At 37.9% G+C, this 18,387-nt stretch overlaps 1 protein-coding gene across 1 annotated transcript in view; it reads left to right on the top strand.

The window, feature by feature from the left end:
• The window catches only part of LOC120416533 (uncharacterized), a 45,117-nt gene that overhangs the window by 3,327 nt on the left and 23,403 nt on the right, over positions 1–18,387 (top strand). The window lies entirely within an intron of this gene.

Here is an 18,387-nt window from a genome sequence, read left to right as displayed (position 1 = left end):
CTCAGCAACAACAAGTTCAGCCCGCTAGCGGATAACAAAAACAACAACAATGCCAGCCCAGCAGGAGGAGGGGACGCCCCGGCGGTTCCACCACCCGGCCAGTCGGCAGGTAAACAAAAGCAACCACCTTTGGTGGTGAAGAACACCACGGATTTTTACAAGCTCGTGGCGATAGTGGAAAGTTGTAAATTAGGTTTCAAACCGATTTACAAACTAACCCGATTTGGAACCAAGGTGACCTGCTTCTCTGTCAAAGATTTTGACAAGTTGCAAGAGCCACTCAAGAAGAAGAAAGTGGATTACATTGCTCATAACTGAAAACATAATATTTTTTCAGTGTAGTATAGTAACCTGGATAGTTAATTAGCTTATATCTGTAAGCCCATTCATCCATTTCAAATGTGGTCAAAGACAAACTTATGGGAAATTGGATGAGCTTTCCGGTAAAAATACTTTCGTGACTGAAAAATCAAGTCTGTCGTATAGAAATTGCCAAAAACCATCAAAAAACCTATTTTTTCAACATTTTTATTTTTAAAATCGCTGTAACTTCACAAGGATTCGACTTAGGACAATGGTCAATATGGAGACTTTTATATAAAATTGTCTGGAGAATCGACTCTCATGTTCGGTTTTTGAAAATTTTGATGTTTAGAGCACTTTTCAAAAAAACAGTTTCAGTAAATGATTTTTGTATATTTTTAGGTGAGCTGCTCCATCCTGCATTTTTCGTGAGTCTTTTTGTAACATCTTAGGCTATTTTCACAAAAATTTTGAACGAAAAAAAAATCGTGGGCTCACCTTCAAATTTGACTTTTAAACATGAAAATCAAAAAATCTCATAAAAGTGGCGTGTATTTTTCTTTCAGTGTATTTTTTTCGGAAAGCCCGTCAAATTTCCTACAAGTTTGTCTTTGACCACATTTTTATACGATGCAACGCCTTCGAGATACAGAAATAATTAAATTACGAAATACAAAAATATTTAAAACACTTACGCCCTTCTCAAATGTCATTATCGAGTGTAACTGGCTCCATATACACAAAATGGCTTATATATGCCTAGGATAACATGTCTAAAAAGTTTCATTGAAATCGGAGAGGGTCAAGAAAAAAGTATCTAAAAAATTCCTGTTTTGGGCTGGAATTGCTCGATGCAAAATCTTTTTTTCGATACAATTTTTGTTTTTGTCAGATCTTAGATTTTTTGAAAACTACTGATTGAAAAGCAATTGAACTAGTGTGAAATGCATTTTAAAACACTTTTTTTCATTTAAATGTGAAAAATATGTCTTGTTATTTAAATTTTTATTCGGCCAGGGCCGAGGGACAAAAACTTTTTTAAATATTTGCATCGGCCTAATATGAAATTTTGTGATTTTCTACATGTATGTAACCCCTTAAGCATCTAAAAATTGGAGCCTGACATTCATGGTCAGGCGCATCAATTTTTGGTTCTGTTTTAGGTTTAGACTTGTTGAAAGGGTAGGGGAAATGCATGTATGTTACCTTCATCAGCGCTGTTCTGGTTCGTGGGCGGAGCTCTGCCGGAAATCTTGCACGGAAGTGCTCCTGTATTTTGGTATACACACGTCCGGGGATTGCTTCCACGTCTCCACATTGGTTTTTGATGTCCAGCATCTCGTATAGATCTGAAAATAAGTAAAAGAAATGTTTGAAGTTGTAGAGTAAGGCAAAGTTGAAATGATATTTTATTTCAAGGGTCCTGATTGTCGGTTCAAAGATCAGAAATCACTCACTATCGCCGAGCGAATCTTTGCCGACTGGAGCTCGCAACCATTCGCGAGCGAACACGACACCAGCGCTACCAGCGATTTGCTCAATCGCTTCTACCAGCGACACAAATAATTCGTGAATTTCTTAGCGTGCTCTGTCCGTCGACCCGAGTCACAAACGAATACGTTCAGAGAGAAGAGAATCTAAAAAAATCGGGAATACGCAAGGAAGAAAACGGCAGTTGAATGTTTTTTAAAAAAAAAAAAAACAGCTAAATAAAGATTGGTACATTAATGAATCAATTCAAAAACAAGCCTGATTTATTTATATAACTGAAAAGCGCTGTTTTTTGCCCAACTCGCCATGTCCGAGTGTAAGCTGTACTCGCACACAAGCATTTTCGATTTTTTAAATCATAAACCAAATTATTTGCGAGGCAGAGAATTAGCTCATCATTAACGAGAACAAAAAATTGTGTCTTGCTCCAAATCGTTAAAAAATCAATAGTCCATGATTTTTGGCAGATTTTCGAATGAATATTTCTAGAGAAATGATTGTATTACGAAGCTTGATTTGGAGTCGGAGCCAAAACCAAACCCTATACATTTCTTTAGGCTCGGAAAATGCAATTTTTATTTAATAAATAAACGATTTCAATGTTTTAATTTTTGGCTGATTTTTTTTTGAACACCGCCTAATCAGGTGAAAACATACTCCGAGTACCCTTAAAAAATGGGGTGTCATTGGGTCAAATGAAATTAAAATGATGCTCAAATAGAACGATATGGTAAAAACAAGTCATCCCATAGTGTTTCTTGTTCGAGGGAATCGTATTGACATGCTACAATGTTTGAAGTGGAGATTTGCAAACCTGAACCTGAGAAATTGTAAAATCCTTAAAAATCACTTTGATTCAATCTCTCCTCCCCCCCCCCCCCTACACTAACCTTTATTTGGGTACGAGTCCAGGTATTGGAGAACCGACGCCACACCACGATCCACAGCAATAAAGGCTTTGTATCGGAGCGTGTTACGCTCGATGTCGTGTGCCGGTATGCCGGTGTAGGTTTGTCCTTTCTGTTAGCTTTTTGTTACACAAAAAACAAACCCGGTTTAGCCTGCTAAACCCGATGTTGTCGCAGAAATTCCCATGACTTGAGTTTCCCGTCTGCTCTTTGAGGCACCCTGCGCACAGTGGCAGCAGGGCGCAGTCCAGGAGGTTGTACTTGCGTATGTGGTTTGTGTATAACCTGGGGTTCTCGAGCACGCAGCGGCACCGCTCGCATTCCCTGTAGCCCGGGTAGCGGGTAGAGGTCCCGTGCATCAGGAGGGACTTGGTCGCATGGTACAATGCCAAGTTAGATGGCGGTACAGCTACCAAGTCTCCCCCGATGCGGACTTTTATGACGGTGGCTGTGATTTTGTGGATCATCTCCACCGCCCCTTCCGCTACGCCCGTCGACTGTTTCGTCACCTCCACAAGGTCGTTAATGCTTCTGTTAGAAAAAAAGAAAACAAAGGAATAGTGTGTTATACCGTTGAAATACGCAACTGTTAGGAGCACATGGGAAACAATTTGATTTTAGCCGGATAAATGTCCGCGTACCGTAGGTACATCCTGTACCGTAGGTATAAAATAGACCCACCAAGTGGTCCTTTAGCCTCTTGTCCTGTAACTCCGATACCCTGGCCTCCCCGCGTGGCTGGCCGGGATACCATTGCAGAGGTCGGTAACCAACTCCCGGTGGAAACTTTGGTAGTACAGAAACAGTACAAGAAATTCATGACGGATTAATCGGCATCAGACCAGGCGATGTAAAAAGGACAACGATTGGAAACTCGGTACTTGGAACGTTCGAACTCTCCAAGATCCTGCACGTGCTGGCCTTCTTGCCCGGGAGCTGCACAAGCTGAACGTGTATGTGGCCGCCATCCAGGAAGTTCGATGGCCCGGCCCTAGAGAGCGAGAATTCACGGCGGTGGACCCCATCGCACTATGGGCCATCTCCATACAAACAGGCGGCCAAATTATTTTTTTGCTTTTTAAATGTTTTTTCATAAAAATTTGGGTAATTGTATGGTATTGAAACGATATACGTCCAGTTTTATGACTTTTCATGTCTTTCAATAGTTGATTGTTTATAATAAATAGTCTTTTCATACATTTGCAAATGCAACAGAATTGCGTATATATTGTATTGCAAGTTTATATTATTAAATTATGGATAAGCTAATACATCCCCACTTTAAGGACACAACCCCTCCCTCCTATTTCTTTCACCCCCCCCCCCCTCCCCTCCTCCCCTCTAACAAAATTTTGTTAAGCGTAATAAATTCATTTTAAGTCAAATATTTATTATTTACTGCTGTGTGTTTCTTTTTGTGAGTCCATGTCATATAACTTGAGACCCCCCCCCCCCCCCCTTCCTCCACCCTTATGGGCAAAAATTGCGAAAATTTTAATTGTTAAAATCAAATAACAGAAAAATTAATTTTATTCAAAATTACTAACTAATCCTAATGTTCTTGTTCATGAAAATTCATTTGATGTCAGAAACTCTTCAGGATATGTTAAGGTAGGTACTTTTTATGATGTTTTGTACTAACCAACATAGAACTTAGATGTGGATCAGTTTCATAGATTGATCACAGAAATTCATCATGCTAAGTCAATATTTTGCTGAATACTTTTTTCGGTATCAAACTGAGATTCTCCTGTTTCACTTGAGAAACTTCGGTACGAATACTTTATTTTGCCTAAGGTACTCAATTTTAAATGTAGGCAACAGAAAATTCCAATAAAGTCATTTCGAACTTCTTGAAACCAGGTATTGATTTTTGAAGCGACGATGCCCACGAAGTAGGTAGCAAAGCAAGTGAAATAAACGGGCGCATATGTAGATTGCATCAAATTTTGATAAAACGTAAATGTTCAAAATGGCATATCTCCGAAAACGCAAAAAATCGCAGGCTGGAAATTTCAGCAATGTTAGATTATGATCCAATCTTTCAAGTGATCTTAGTTTCATGTTTAGCATCGGTTAGCAAAAAAAGGACTCGATTAACAAACACAAGAAAATAAGTTTTGTCAAAAAATGCTTCAGTTATTCGATGAAAACTTCAGTTTTTGGTTTGGAAACAACATTTTATCTATTAATAGTTTCAAAGCTTATCTCATTACCTTTCCAACGATGTATAATTGTCCTAATAAAATATTTGAAATGGCTGATTTATGTTAAAATTAAACAATCAGCCTTTTTTACGACAAACGCTAGTTTTTTACTCAATTTTTTGACTTTCAGCTTGCGTATCTCCGTAATAAACAAACTTAGAGCTTTGAAAATTTGGATTTTTCTTAGTTAGAATGTTTACATTCGAGAAAAAAATACCAAAAAATATTTGGAGAAGGTAACTTTTTTGAAACTTGGCCACCCAATGTACCATAGTGCATCGTCAACACCTCTTTCAAGTACCACATCTACTACAGTGGCGGCGAAAAGGCGATGCACGGAGTCGGGTTCGTACATAGCTAAAAAAGTAGTAATTCAGCTGCGTGTAAAAGGCCTGGGTGTAAAATAAATATTGCATTATTTTATGCATTTTTATGTGATGTTACACCCTGAAATGTGTAGCCCATTAGTATGGGAAACCTACTTGACCAAAATGTCAAGCTCATATATGCGTTTATCCTTTCAGATTTTCATCGGTCTGATGGCCGAGCGGGCTAAGGCGCCAGTCCTTGCTGTAGGTGCTGGGTTTGAGTCCCGTCGGTTGCAACTTTTTTGTTGTGTTTGCAAAATCTGTACATTTCAATTTCAATTGTGTTTTTATTAGAATTTAACAGTTCTGCTCCAGGATGTTACATTTGCAATTCAGAGATTTGGAGAACCTTTCAACTGAAATCAATTCATAAGCCTTTGCAGGGAGGATACATATTTCTACGTTTAGATTTTGCTAACTGGGTGTTCTTTAAGGGAAAATATTTTTTGAGAAAAAACCCTAGATCTAAGAAAAATTGTACATGCAGCGTGTAATATTAAGTGTCTTTTTTGACGGAGGTGATGTACATGCTTTTGCATGCGATTTTACCATCGTAATTTTTGCTGTGTAGTGATTGGGGATCAAAAGAACCGAGTCATCAAGTGGAATGGTGAATGACCGGATCTGCGTGTTGAGAATCAATCAATTTCTAGATCAACATCTACACGCCGACGAACGACAACCGATGACGATAAAGACGCTTTCTACGAGCGTCTCGACAAGACCTATGGAGAGTGCCCAAGACACGACGTGAAGATTCGGAAGCACACCTGGCGCCACCCGAATGGCGAATCGTGCACACAAATCGATCACGTTTTGTGGATGGTCGACACTCCTCGGACGTGATGGACGTCCAGAGGACGTCGTACAGAGGACCGAACATCGATCTGATCACTTCCTGGTAGCGTGTGCAAGATCCGAGCTAGGCTGTCGAACGTGTTTTACTGTGCGTAGTTTGCCGTCGGTATCGATATCAAACCCCAAGAGTGATGCTTTTAGCATTCCCCTGGTGGCACGTCAGTGCATCCGTGTTATTGGTAAACTTACAAATTGGGTTGTTCAATGCATTGCTGCGAGCTGAAAAAAAAAAAGAAGAATGATGTGTTTAGAACGACATGAACTGTTGATTAAAATCACTATTATAGTATAATACACATTTCACAAAACAGTCTGGCAGCTTGCCCAGGGCAGACGTGTGTGAATAATTAAGTTTGCTTGGTTCAGAGCTGGCGCAAGTTATTGAGTAGTTGGTTAGAAAAACTGAGAAAGTCAATGTGAAGGAGATCAGATCCGTAGTGAAATCTCAAGTCTTTTGAAAAATTGAAGAAAAAAAATAATCCGATTGTGTACCGGGTTCCACTATAAGAAAACTGTTATTTTTACACCAAATTTTAACCGAAATTTGATGGGTTTATGCATGGTGTCAATAGACCTATTGAGAGATAGAATTAATAAAAGATTGATTTCGCTCACTTCGCAATTCGCAATTCGCAATTTTCAGTGTAAGAACGGGCCTTGACCGATCTTATGCACTAGGTTCCCGATGAACACGCACTGCCCTTACACCTACATCTCACCCTTGCTCTGAGTCAGTACGAGCAGCACGCTAGAACACGCTTTGAGTGTTCGTGCCAGGCATGCTCACCTTCTTTTCCGGTTACGCATTTTAACTCGGCCGGGGGTGGTACATTAAGTAGGGTTTGATGTAAGTATAAGCGCCTAACCGTTTATAGTGTGCCTATCAACTTTCATTAAAGCAAAAACTGTTTTATTTTTAGTTTGAATTCAAAAACTAATTGTTATTTTACTGTGTATTGTTTTCTCCTAAAGTATTTCCTAGTGTTGAGTCGTGTTTATATGTTGCTATTTCTTTTGTCGCGGTGTTTTGTTACAATTTTTGGACCTAAGCATGTTATAAAAGTTTACCAAAAATACAATAGTAATATTTGTGTTAATCCTTTAACCGTTCCATAAATTGAGTAAGGGCTCGAACCTCACTTGCTTAAGAAAAAGGTGAAGTTTCAAAACAATGGACAGTGAAGGAAATATACTATGTAAAGAATCAATAGTAAAAGAAAGATTGTAATTTATGAAGTAGATAAAGAAATTAACAATAATTAATAAATAGAGGAAACAAACAAGCTTAGATTATATTGAGGGCCATTTACAGGGAAGATGAGAAATTATTCAAATAGATAAATAAAGAAAAGGCACATGATAAACAAAATTGACATCGCTGCCAAATTAAGGGAATGCAGACAGTTTGTTACAGCAGCATCAATTGATAAAATAGAGTGGAAAAGCATTGAGAAATAAGAGAATCAAATGAGTAAAATCGAAATCAAATGGAGGATAGTAAACAGAAGCCGCGTTAGAAAATCAGTGAAACAAAATAAACAGAAGATAGGTGGTAGCTGAGAATGAAGAGAAGAGAAACCCCGTTGTGCGATGTTTCAGCTACATCCACAGCAGTTGACTCAACATACTGCGAATCAAAACAATACCGTCTACAATCACAAATTACTTCCCTGTCCCACATTGGCGCGCCCCTTTCTTCTAGCCGTCTCGACTCTGACCCGCGGTGGTCAAAGGTTTACGATCCGTTTCCACAGGCCACCAGCTAGGTCATCATGAAAACCAAGCCAACGTGGAGGTAAGAAAATAGGACACTCGCAAGGAACCAGAGCTATACTGTTCTGATCAAGATAATTCGGATGATCTAACAGAACTACGGATGTAGTTAGTTACGCTCCTTCCAGGATGTTCCTTACGTGGACGTCAACCGAAGAGCACGCAACAAGGTCAGTGCCATTACATGCTCTTAGGTATCAATCCTTGGCCTGCAATAAAAGATTGATTTCGCTCACTTATCATTAAATAACACATATGTTTTGTTATTCAATTTTGGCTTAAAACAACAACAAAACCCTAACAAACATGTACACACATTTATTACCGGAAATATTTAGAGAAAACTTATCAAAAACTGCTGTCAGCGCCGTACCTAGGGGTTGGCGCAGTTGGCGACCGCCAAGGGCGCCAGCCCTTGGGGGGCGCCGAAAACGATGATTGTATAAATTTGTCATGTTATTATAAAATCCTAGAAAGGTATTCAGAACAAAAGGGGCGCCAAATTTTAAATAGGACTACAAAATAACTCGATAATCTTGGTCGGAATATTACAAATATTACTTATAACACTTGGGGAGCCAAAATCAACTATTTCAATAATTGTACCAGAATTAAATTTAAAATTAAATTCTCTCAATTCATTTATCAAAGGGGGCGCTCAAGTGGCAAAAATTTCAGGGTTTTATAACAATTCTTTTAAATAGCTAGAGATTTTATATTTCAACTACAGTATATAAAATTCAATTTAAATTTCACCATTTTTTCCAGCATCAGGAACCATCAAGCTTTTTTATGTTATGAAGTATTTTTTTATATAACCAACTATTTAATTGAAATAAACACATTTCTATTGAAAATCTGAAATAAAAAGAATAAGATATTTCAAGTTTAAAGAAAATGGCATTTGAGATATTTTTATCGTTTTAAATGCAAACTTGTGCGTTGAGATTGTCCTACGTTTTCGAAATACTGAAGTGTTTAAATGGAATATTTCTAACACAAAAAATGCTTTGACTTTTGTTAAATTTCTAGCAAAATATTTTTTTTTTCAACATAAAAATGTTGGTTTTTTAAGAGCACATAAATTGCTCTAAATATATTATATTCTGCTGCTTGTATTCAATTGCTTGTAGCAAGAGTGAAAAAGTAAAATTTGGGTGTCTTCGACAAAGTTGCATAGATTGGCATGTCCACCAACTTTTTAGTCGTAAAAGTAAAATATTATACAATTTCTTTTATAATTTTGATTTGCAGAAACACCATTATCGCGGACCCATTAGAATTTAAACCAAAGCAAAATTCCAACTCAAAAAACAGCAATATTTTTTTGGGAAAACACAAAGTTCCACTTAATTTTGCTTCTAGGGTCAATAATTTGAAGAATGTTAGTAACATTTTCCTTGAAAATTTTTGTTTTGTTATGTTTTAATGGAATGGATAAAGTTGCTTATCTTTCACATACATTTTTTTTTATTTCATGGATTCCATGTGTTGGGCTATCCAGTGTAATTTCGCCTAAATTTTCACATTTACACAAACGGTTCTAAAAGCTTTGTGTGTAGAGGGTGACTATTCTCGAGATTTTCAATTTCCCGGGAATTGAGAGTTGAATTTGGAAATTTCCCGGGAATTCCCGGGACCTGGTAGTGTTTATAACTATGCCAATAGTGCCAGTAATGTATAAAGAAAAGTTATTAATGTGTTTCTTTTCAATGAATTCAGTTACGATTTATTCATGCTTATTTAATGAAACGTTAATTAGTAGCCTCATTATTTTTGGGAACTATGATCTACCTCTTGATTATTTTCTGAATCTGCAATACAACTTGTTGTATGAACTGGTTATTAGATTTTTGTGAAATAACAAAATGGCTAATATATAATTTCCCAGTATCGGGATTTTTACAATATAATAAATAGCGACTCAAAACAACAATTTTAATATTTTTTTTTTCTTTTTTAAAACTGTAAATATGCATTGAAGAAATAGTGATCCGGAAAACCCGAATGTTCACATTTGGCGGACTTTACAAAGATTTTCAGAGTTTTTTTTCTAAGATATAATTTAATATTGAGGTTTAAGCGAAACACAAAACTACTCCATGACATCAAAAAAGGAAATTACCTTGATACAGCGAAATTAAAATAATAAGAATAAAAAAATGGATTATAAGAATTGCTTTGCTTGAAAGAGGATATGAAAATTATACTCTTAGAAATAATAAACAAAAATATAAAAAAAATAGACTTTCTTCTTGTGGCTAACTGCTAAGTATGCTTTAAGGTTAATTTTGGGGTCCACTTTATTTTAAGTTTTCCTATTATAGTTATTGGAATTTTTAATAAGTTAAAATTTACACTTTCTGAATTAGAAGATAAGAGAAGCATTGGTTCATTCGAACTTGAACATCTTACATTGAACACCCAATGTTCTGAACAATTTCGAATTTTCAATTTTTTTTTATTTGTTTATATAATTTTGCTTCGACTAAATTTCCCGGGAATCGAGAGGTCCAAAAATGGTCGATTTCCCGGGAATTCCCGTTCGTCACCCTCTATTTGAGTGTAATGGTTTTTATACAAAATTTTAAGAAACTTTAGATGTCGAAAAATAAACACAAAAAATTTCAATGTGTTAAAAAGGTAAAAACTAATTGCCTTTGTTTGAAGCTATGAATTTTCAAAAAACAAATTTTAGGAATTTTATATCAATCAAAAAACACAGTCACAGAGAAGAGAAATATTGTTTTCAAAAATAAATTGAAAAAAAAAAAATAGTTTCAAAAGGAATCCATACAAAAAAAAGTTTGAAAAGGAGTCCATTTTCTAATCATTTCAACTATTTTTTCAGGAATGCAGGAAAATGCTGATACAATGAAATTTAAGCTAGGTCAGATCAAATTCTATTTAAAACGACAAAACAACACTCTGCTATTTTCAGTCAACATTAATCCTAAAGCACCTTTTCGTTACAACCTATCTGTATTGGAAAGATATAAATCGATTGAAATGGTTTAAAAATAATAAAACATTAATTTGAATATTCTTCAAAGAATTAAATTGTGGTTGGATTTTTTAGCTGTTATATTTATTCAATTAATTACCATTATATTATTAAAACTCTTTGAAGCAATCGCTGAAAATTTAAGTAAACATATCAAAATGATGAAAAATTTGGAGGGGCGCCAAATTGATGCTTCGCCAAGGGCGCCGTGGACCCTAGGTACGGCTCTGACTGCTGTTAACATAAACATTATTAAAATTGCAGTTTATGCAACAAGTGGCTTAAAGAAAAATTTGGCAAAAAAACACGTTTTGCAACAAGTTCCACCCAATATTTTTTGCAGTTCCGAAAAACACTCTTTGAACGGAATTGTAAGTAAAATGTACAGGTGTTTAATGAATCCACCATTTAAATCAAAATAATGTTGAAAAGTATTACTTTTGACCCATTCCCCAGAAGTATTTAGGAACTTGCATAACATGTTTTTTTTTTCATATTTGGTGTCTGCGCCAAGACACCTCCTCGACAGCCGGGATTGTCCTCAGCAGGACAGGGAGTGGACTGTAAGACTCCGTTGGGGATTACAGTTCCGGGAGCCTTTTTATAGGCGGTGGCAAGGTCAAACTAAAGATCTAATACAATAGGGGCTACGAACTACCATGAGGATCAACAAAAGACCAATTGTTGGTGCCGCGTGCACAGAAATGGGGATTAGAAATAGCCTTGAAGATCAGCTAGCTTTGGGATCGTGTGCAGAACTAAATCTAGGGTGAATATCCTAATTGCGTACGCAACATGGTATAATGCCATTGAGCTTAACGCCGTTTGGCATTATGGGCATAATGATGCATGATGGTCAATTGGCATAATGATATTAATTTTTCAACATTAATTCAATATTAGAATCGCGAAGACATCGTGACTTGTGATAACTGCTGACACTAATTGTTTTTTTTTTTCATTTTTTTAAAAAGAAAAAGCTCTCTTTACTAGGGATAACTCCTAAAGGAAAATTCCACTTGTGTCAGCATGCTGCAGTTATCGCAAGTCAAGGGAGTTGTTCCTTCTTTAAAGAAGGCGAAATTAAATTTTAAAGGGAAATTTCAACTTTTGTCCGCAGTTATGACAGTTAAGATAGTTTTCCCTTCTTCAAAGAAGGCTAAATTCAACTTTTAAGGGAAATATCAACTTTTGCCCGCAGCAAGACTGTCAAGAGAGTTTTCCCTTCTGTAAAGAAGGGTAAATTCTACTTCAAAGGAGAATTTAACCTTTGGCAACAGTACTGCCATACCGGAGAGTTCTCCCTTCTTTAAAGAAGTTAAAACTTTTTTCAGCAGTAGGGTAGAGTAGTCATCAATGAGACACGGGGAACAATGATAAAATGGCTCTCACAAGACGTAGTTTCAACCAATCAGGCTCATATTTGGAGGAAAGGTGTGTCTACTAGATACACGTCTGCCATAATAGTTGGTTATGGACGCTCCCTTGCAAAGTTATTCATAAATGTTTGATTCTGGGGTGTAAAAGTAAATTATGACTGAAAATTACATTTTCGCTCATAGGCTGCCAATACAACAAAAAATAATATTGCTCCAAATTTCTTTCTTCATTTCATAGGGCATGAGTTGGCTACAATGACCTTTCATTAGATTTGACCACAATTAAGAATATACCCAGAATCTAGGGCTGTCTCATTGTTCTCCACTCTTTTCAGTCCATGGGTTACAATGAGACACTTTGATTTTTCTTCATTAGAATTTTCAAAATCTAGGGAAATTCTTCGAAACATGAATTGGAAGTGATTTTTGGCATATTTATTGAGTTTTGACTTCATTTAGCCAAAAATATAAAGTTATTTGGCATAAATAAATGGATTATACTAAATTTAAATACTTTTTACTAAAACTTTTGTTACTTGAAGTTTCAAGTTGGCAAAATTGCTTCAAAATGTTCAAGGCAAGTCACCTGCAATGGAACAATACCAAAACATGATGTTTTACAAGAAAAGTATTGATTTTCGTAGAGTGTCTCATTGTTCCCCACCTGTCTCATTGTTCCTGCCAAGTGCGTCTACAATTTGACAGTTGGATAGCTCTGACTGTAGAGATCGGATCGATCGATACCCTACCCTACTCACAGACAAGTGAGATTTCCCTTCTTTAAAGGAAAAAAAAAATCAACTTTAAAGGGAATATTCAACATTTGTCAGCAATTATCACAAGTCAAGAGAGTAGACAGCAAAAAATCCGATGGTAAAATCGCATGCAAAAGCATGCACATCACCTTTGTGAGAAAAAGCATGTAATATTGAATGAGAAAACGTGTACACAAAAAGCATGTACCGAAGAAAAAAAATCAGGTCTGCTCACCCCAAAAATAACATCAATCCGGCGAGAGTCATATTAAGATTACCAAGTCCGCGCCCCAACCCACTCGCCTATCTCGTCGCTAAGAAAATAGTTGGATCTTCACCGATGTAGCTGTAGGTTCCCCAGGAAAACCTACTGTTATATTGGCATTGATCCGACTATTGTCATAGCGGCGAAATAGGCGAGTGGGTTGGGGCGCGGACTTGGTAATCTTGATATGACTCTCGCCGGATTGATGTTGCATGCGATTTTACCATCGGATTTTTTGCTGTGTATATCCTTTCTTTGAAGAAGGAAACATCCAACTTTTGTTAGCAGTTTTCACAATCAAGGCGAAATCCGAACACTTCACACTTTTAAACTGTTCACTTTTTGAAATGAAGTACATTCATTAGGGTGGGTACGTTTTTCAAAAAGTTCTCGGATCAAGTTTTAGTATGGTTCCCCTTGTAGGGCATGCCCATAGGGACTTTCATGCCAAATATCAGCTCATTTGGTTGTAAACTGGCTGCGCGCATCAGGGTTAAAGTTTACATGGGAATTACTATGGGAAATTGGAACTTTTTGTTCAAACGCTCCTACAGGTCTGGGAAAATCGCGCGCCAACTTCTGGTATGGTCAGGCCTATGGGGAATGGTCTGGAGAACACTTTTCCCGAAGAGAGCATATGGATTCGTTGTCCCTAGACCTGGCGCATCGGCAAACAATCCGATGTCTCCGGAATCAACGGTTTTCCCTCAAAAAGCATCAAATTTTTCTTAGCATGCTATGAAAGCTTGATGAACACCGCGACGCCATATGTCAGACAGCTACCACGTGGGTGAGAAACGGCTGGAATATTTAATTGCAAACCTTCTTTTAGGTAGAAAATGATCATTTCGAGTAATCCTGATATTATTTAGTCGAATTCAGAATCTTTGCATGGTAAAATTGTATTTTTTTGCAAATATTTCAACCACGTGGTAGCTGCCTGACGTATGGCGTCGCGGTGTTCGTCGAGTTTTCATAGCATGCTAAGAAAAATTTGATGCTTTTTGAGGGAAAACCGTTGATTCCGGAGACATCGGATTGTTTGCCGATGCGCCAGGTCTAGGGACAACGAATCCATATGCTCTCTTCGGGAAAAGTGTTCTCCAGACCATTCCCCATAGGCCTGACCATACCAGAAGTTGGCGCGCGATTTTCCCAGACCTGTAGGAGCGTTTGAACAAAAAGTTCCAATTTCCCATAGTAATTCCCATATAAACTTTAACCCTGATGCGCGCAGCCAGTTTACAACCAAATGATCTGATATTTGACATGAAAGTCCCTATGGGCATGCCCTACAAGGGGAACCATACTAAAACTTGATCCGAGAACTTTTTGAAAAACGTACCCACCCTAACATTCATAATTAAAATAAAACTTTTCTGGAAACTGGGTCATTCTGGGGAATGAGTTTCTGGGGAATAGGATAGAACCTAATTACAGAAGTAGTTGACTGAAACAAAACAATACATTTGTTTACAGTCGCGTAAACGTGAACAGCGTTCATGCCACCGGGAACCAGGAAGAAAACTGTTCAACTTTTATAGTGCATTGCACCATGAAAGTGAACAATTTCCTTCCTGGTTCCCGTTGGCATGAACGCTGTTCACGTTTACGCGAACTCATTTTTTTGAGTGTAAAATATCATTTCAAACTGCATTTATGATGCTTCTGTTAAGTACAATTGACTAAAGTTTTGATTAATTATAAATTGTTACGGCTTCAGCATTTTTGGTACTTTAAACATGGAAACAGCTTTATGTATACTCTAAATTGGAAAAAAATATGCAATAAAATTGATTGTATGATTTTAAGATAAACATTTGCTTGAATACAAAAAAAGCAAAGCAATCCACATTAACGACCCACGGGTGTTGCAAGTTTCTGCTCATTTCTAGGCGTCCGAAGGTTAATGTGTGGTGAGTCACCCAAAACCTCTTTTACGCAAATGGACCAACGTTTTACTTCCCCATCCGATAGAAGGCCAGGAGTATAAGGCGGGAATTTAACTCGCGCCCCATAGCAGTCGAAGCCGCTAACCACTGCGCCACGAGGATGCTTAAATACAGTGCACAGTGGTGCAGATCGCAAAATTAAGTAGAAAATTGATTTTCCGTAAAATGATGAAGTTTTGGAGCTTTTGTGTCTTCAGGAAAGATAATGATAATTTGACATGGAAACCCAAAATACGACCAAAAATCTTTTTCATTTTTCGACAGTTTGGGCCAATCGTGAGGGCAGATTCAGATTCAGCGGGCAAAATTACATGGAAAAACATATATTTGGGTTTTCCCTAGAAAAAAGCCACTAAAATGAAACTCACCTCGTTGAATCCGGAGGCACCCGATGGCGTTTCGCGGTTTTGTCCATTTTTGTGAACCGGATCCGTTCCGGTAAGCTGTACGCAGAGAAAAAAAAACCTGAAGCTGCCCGCGATCCAGCCACGTTGCGCACTCGGTTGTCGGTTTGCGAAAGGGAAAGGAGCACACACATACCAATGGTAATACAATTGGTACAATAGAGTTATCTAAGCCCGATCTCACGCACACTAGCACGCCATTTGTTTTGCTGGCCGGTACAAAATTTAACCTCAATCTTTTTCCTGTACGTACACGCAATACATGCGTACGTAGATAACTCTATACATGATAGAATAAAGCAAAAGCTGCTCGAATGGTAATACAATTGGTACAATACATTATAGAATAAAGCAAAAGCTGCTCGAATGGTAATACAATTGGTACAATACATTATAGAAAAAAGCAAAAACTGCTCGAATGGAAGTGCTCCATTACACTCAAAATATTGTTCACCACAGTGTTGCATGAAAATATAGGTGATTTTTTTCCATCTGTATGTTCATGTCAAATCTTCGTGAAACTCAGGTGACTAAGCTCCATCAATTTCCAAGCGAACCAATACAACCATATGCCCCATCACAAGAATTTCACGTCAAAGTTGCAACAAATTCACGCAGGTTCTACGTTCTGGGAATGTTACCATCTCATGATTTTCTAGTGGACTTAAAAGTACGGGGCGCTGGGGGGATGGTTTTTTTTTTGCTTTTTTTGTTGTCTGGGATTTCTGAAGAATTTAAAAAAAGGGCTTGTTATTTTCACATTTTATTTTCATAATTTGACTATTTTCACTGATACTAACACACATTACACATTGTTAATTAAGTCACAACACACTTTTACACTCTTGGCACAATATACATAATATTTTCATTTGCTTTAAATTGTCCAATATCAGCAAGTTTTTTTCACACACGCGACTGGTCTGCGTTTCCGGCTCTTCACTTGCGGCTTGTGGGACAGATTGGCTGCTTTTCCTTCTTTTTTTCGCGGCCAGCGCCTTCTTCGCAGCCTGTTTTGCTCCCTTGACGATGTTAAACCTTGCGCACCTCCTTGCAAACCTTTTGCGCAAATTTCTGGTTCCATGGCCTAGACAATAAGAACATAATACATTAATTCAAAAATTGGCTAAAATGATGAGAAAAATACTTATAGTTGCTCGCATAAATCTAACTCCAGAAATGGAGAAAGAATGCAGATTTTTTCGGTGTCGATAATCCACCGAGACAGACGAAAAACTGAAACCATGTTCAGCTGTTGAGAATCACCAGCAGACTAATTGTCCTCAGACTTGCAGGCTGGCTCAAAATTTTCAGACATGTCTGAATGTCCTGCAGGAAAATCATGCAGCCTTCGATCTCTGGTCGTCGTCGTCACTTTTCACCACAATGTTGCATGAAATGGTAAGTGGATATTTTCCATATTACTTTGCTTGCGAATGTGGCATGAATTTCATGCAAACCAAAATCAGCTGACATGCAAGCCACGCCTCCAATTTTCAGGCAAGATTTTCACGTAAAATTTAGTTGTGTTAGTGTAGGCTGCGTTGGAAGCAAGTAAGATTGACGTGAATGCATTGTGATAGTTGCATGACTCATGTGAAATGATGTTTGGGACCAAAAATTGGCTGCTACCGGAAATTTCATGCAACTATGTGGTGAAAGGTTTGTTGAGTGTATAAAAAAGGTGCAGGTGGTTATATTACACATGACCAGTATGACAAAGAACTTTGCTAGATGATTGTTTAAATTTTCGATTAGAACGTCCGGTCCAAATTTCCTCATGATTTTCTTATAATTACACAAGACAACTCTTTTGTGGACTATTTCGTGTCTCTGAAACAGGCTGTTTGATTTGTAAAGAAACAGATTTCAGAGATTTAATACCTATATTGCCCCAACTTTTACGGTTCGGCAAATGTCCCTCCATCGGAACATCCGCGGGGCCTCCGGCCACTCAAGGTGGTGGCCACTACTGCCGAAATGTCAAATTTCATGTCCAGTATCAAAAACCCTTAAGTTTGATACCCATATTGCCCCAACTCTTATGGTTCGGGATAAGTCACCCTATCGGAACACCCGCCGGGGACTCCGGCCACTCCAAGTGGTGGCCAATTCCAATTCCCGCTCATGCCGGCTGGCATGTCTTGGCGTGTCCATGCCTCCAGGCTATCTGCTCCCGGGCCTCCAGGCCGTCTACAAACGGGCCACCAGGCCATCTGCTCCTGATGTGTTCTCGTCGACGGCCAGCAACAGAATGAATTTTCGGGACCGACCGAGCCGCGTTTTGTTAATTTAGATCGGGGACGTATGCCCCGCCTTTTTGCACCCATTCTCCTCTTATTCGTTTTTTGCCGCGTCGACGATCCGAAAATTATGAGGTAGAGTGGGGGTGATTTTAGATACATCAATCTCACGTCTCTATATTGACTGATTGGGAAACGTTTGTTCAACCAACCAGCGTGCACCAAAAAGAGGGGAAATTTGCCAAGAGGGAAATATATATGATTTTAAATGGTGAACTTCTTTACCGACACTTACCGACACCAATTGAAAAGGGAGGAGCAAAACAATAAATTTTACAAATGTTCTGGGAACTGTGGATTTAACGGGAATGGTAAGTATATGAATATTAATGGTTAGCGTTTTTTTTGTTATGTCCGGGATTTGTTACCGCTTGATGATGATGTCTCCTGTTGATTCTTCCGTGGTGCTGCCGCCTT

Source organism: Culex pipiens, chromosome 1 (genome assembly GCF_016801865.2).
Source record: "Culex pipiens pallens isolate TS chromosome 1, TS_CPP_V2, whole genome shotgun sequence".
Taxonomy (NCBI): Eukaryota; Metazoa; Arthropoda; class Insecta; order Diptera; family Culicidae; genus Culex; species Culex pipiens.
Note: the sequence above shows the minus strand (reverse complement) of the source record. Positions and strands in the feature narration are given on the sequence as shown.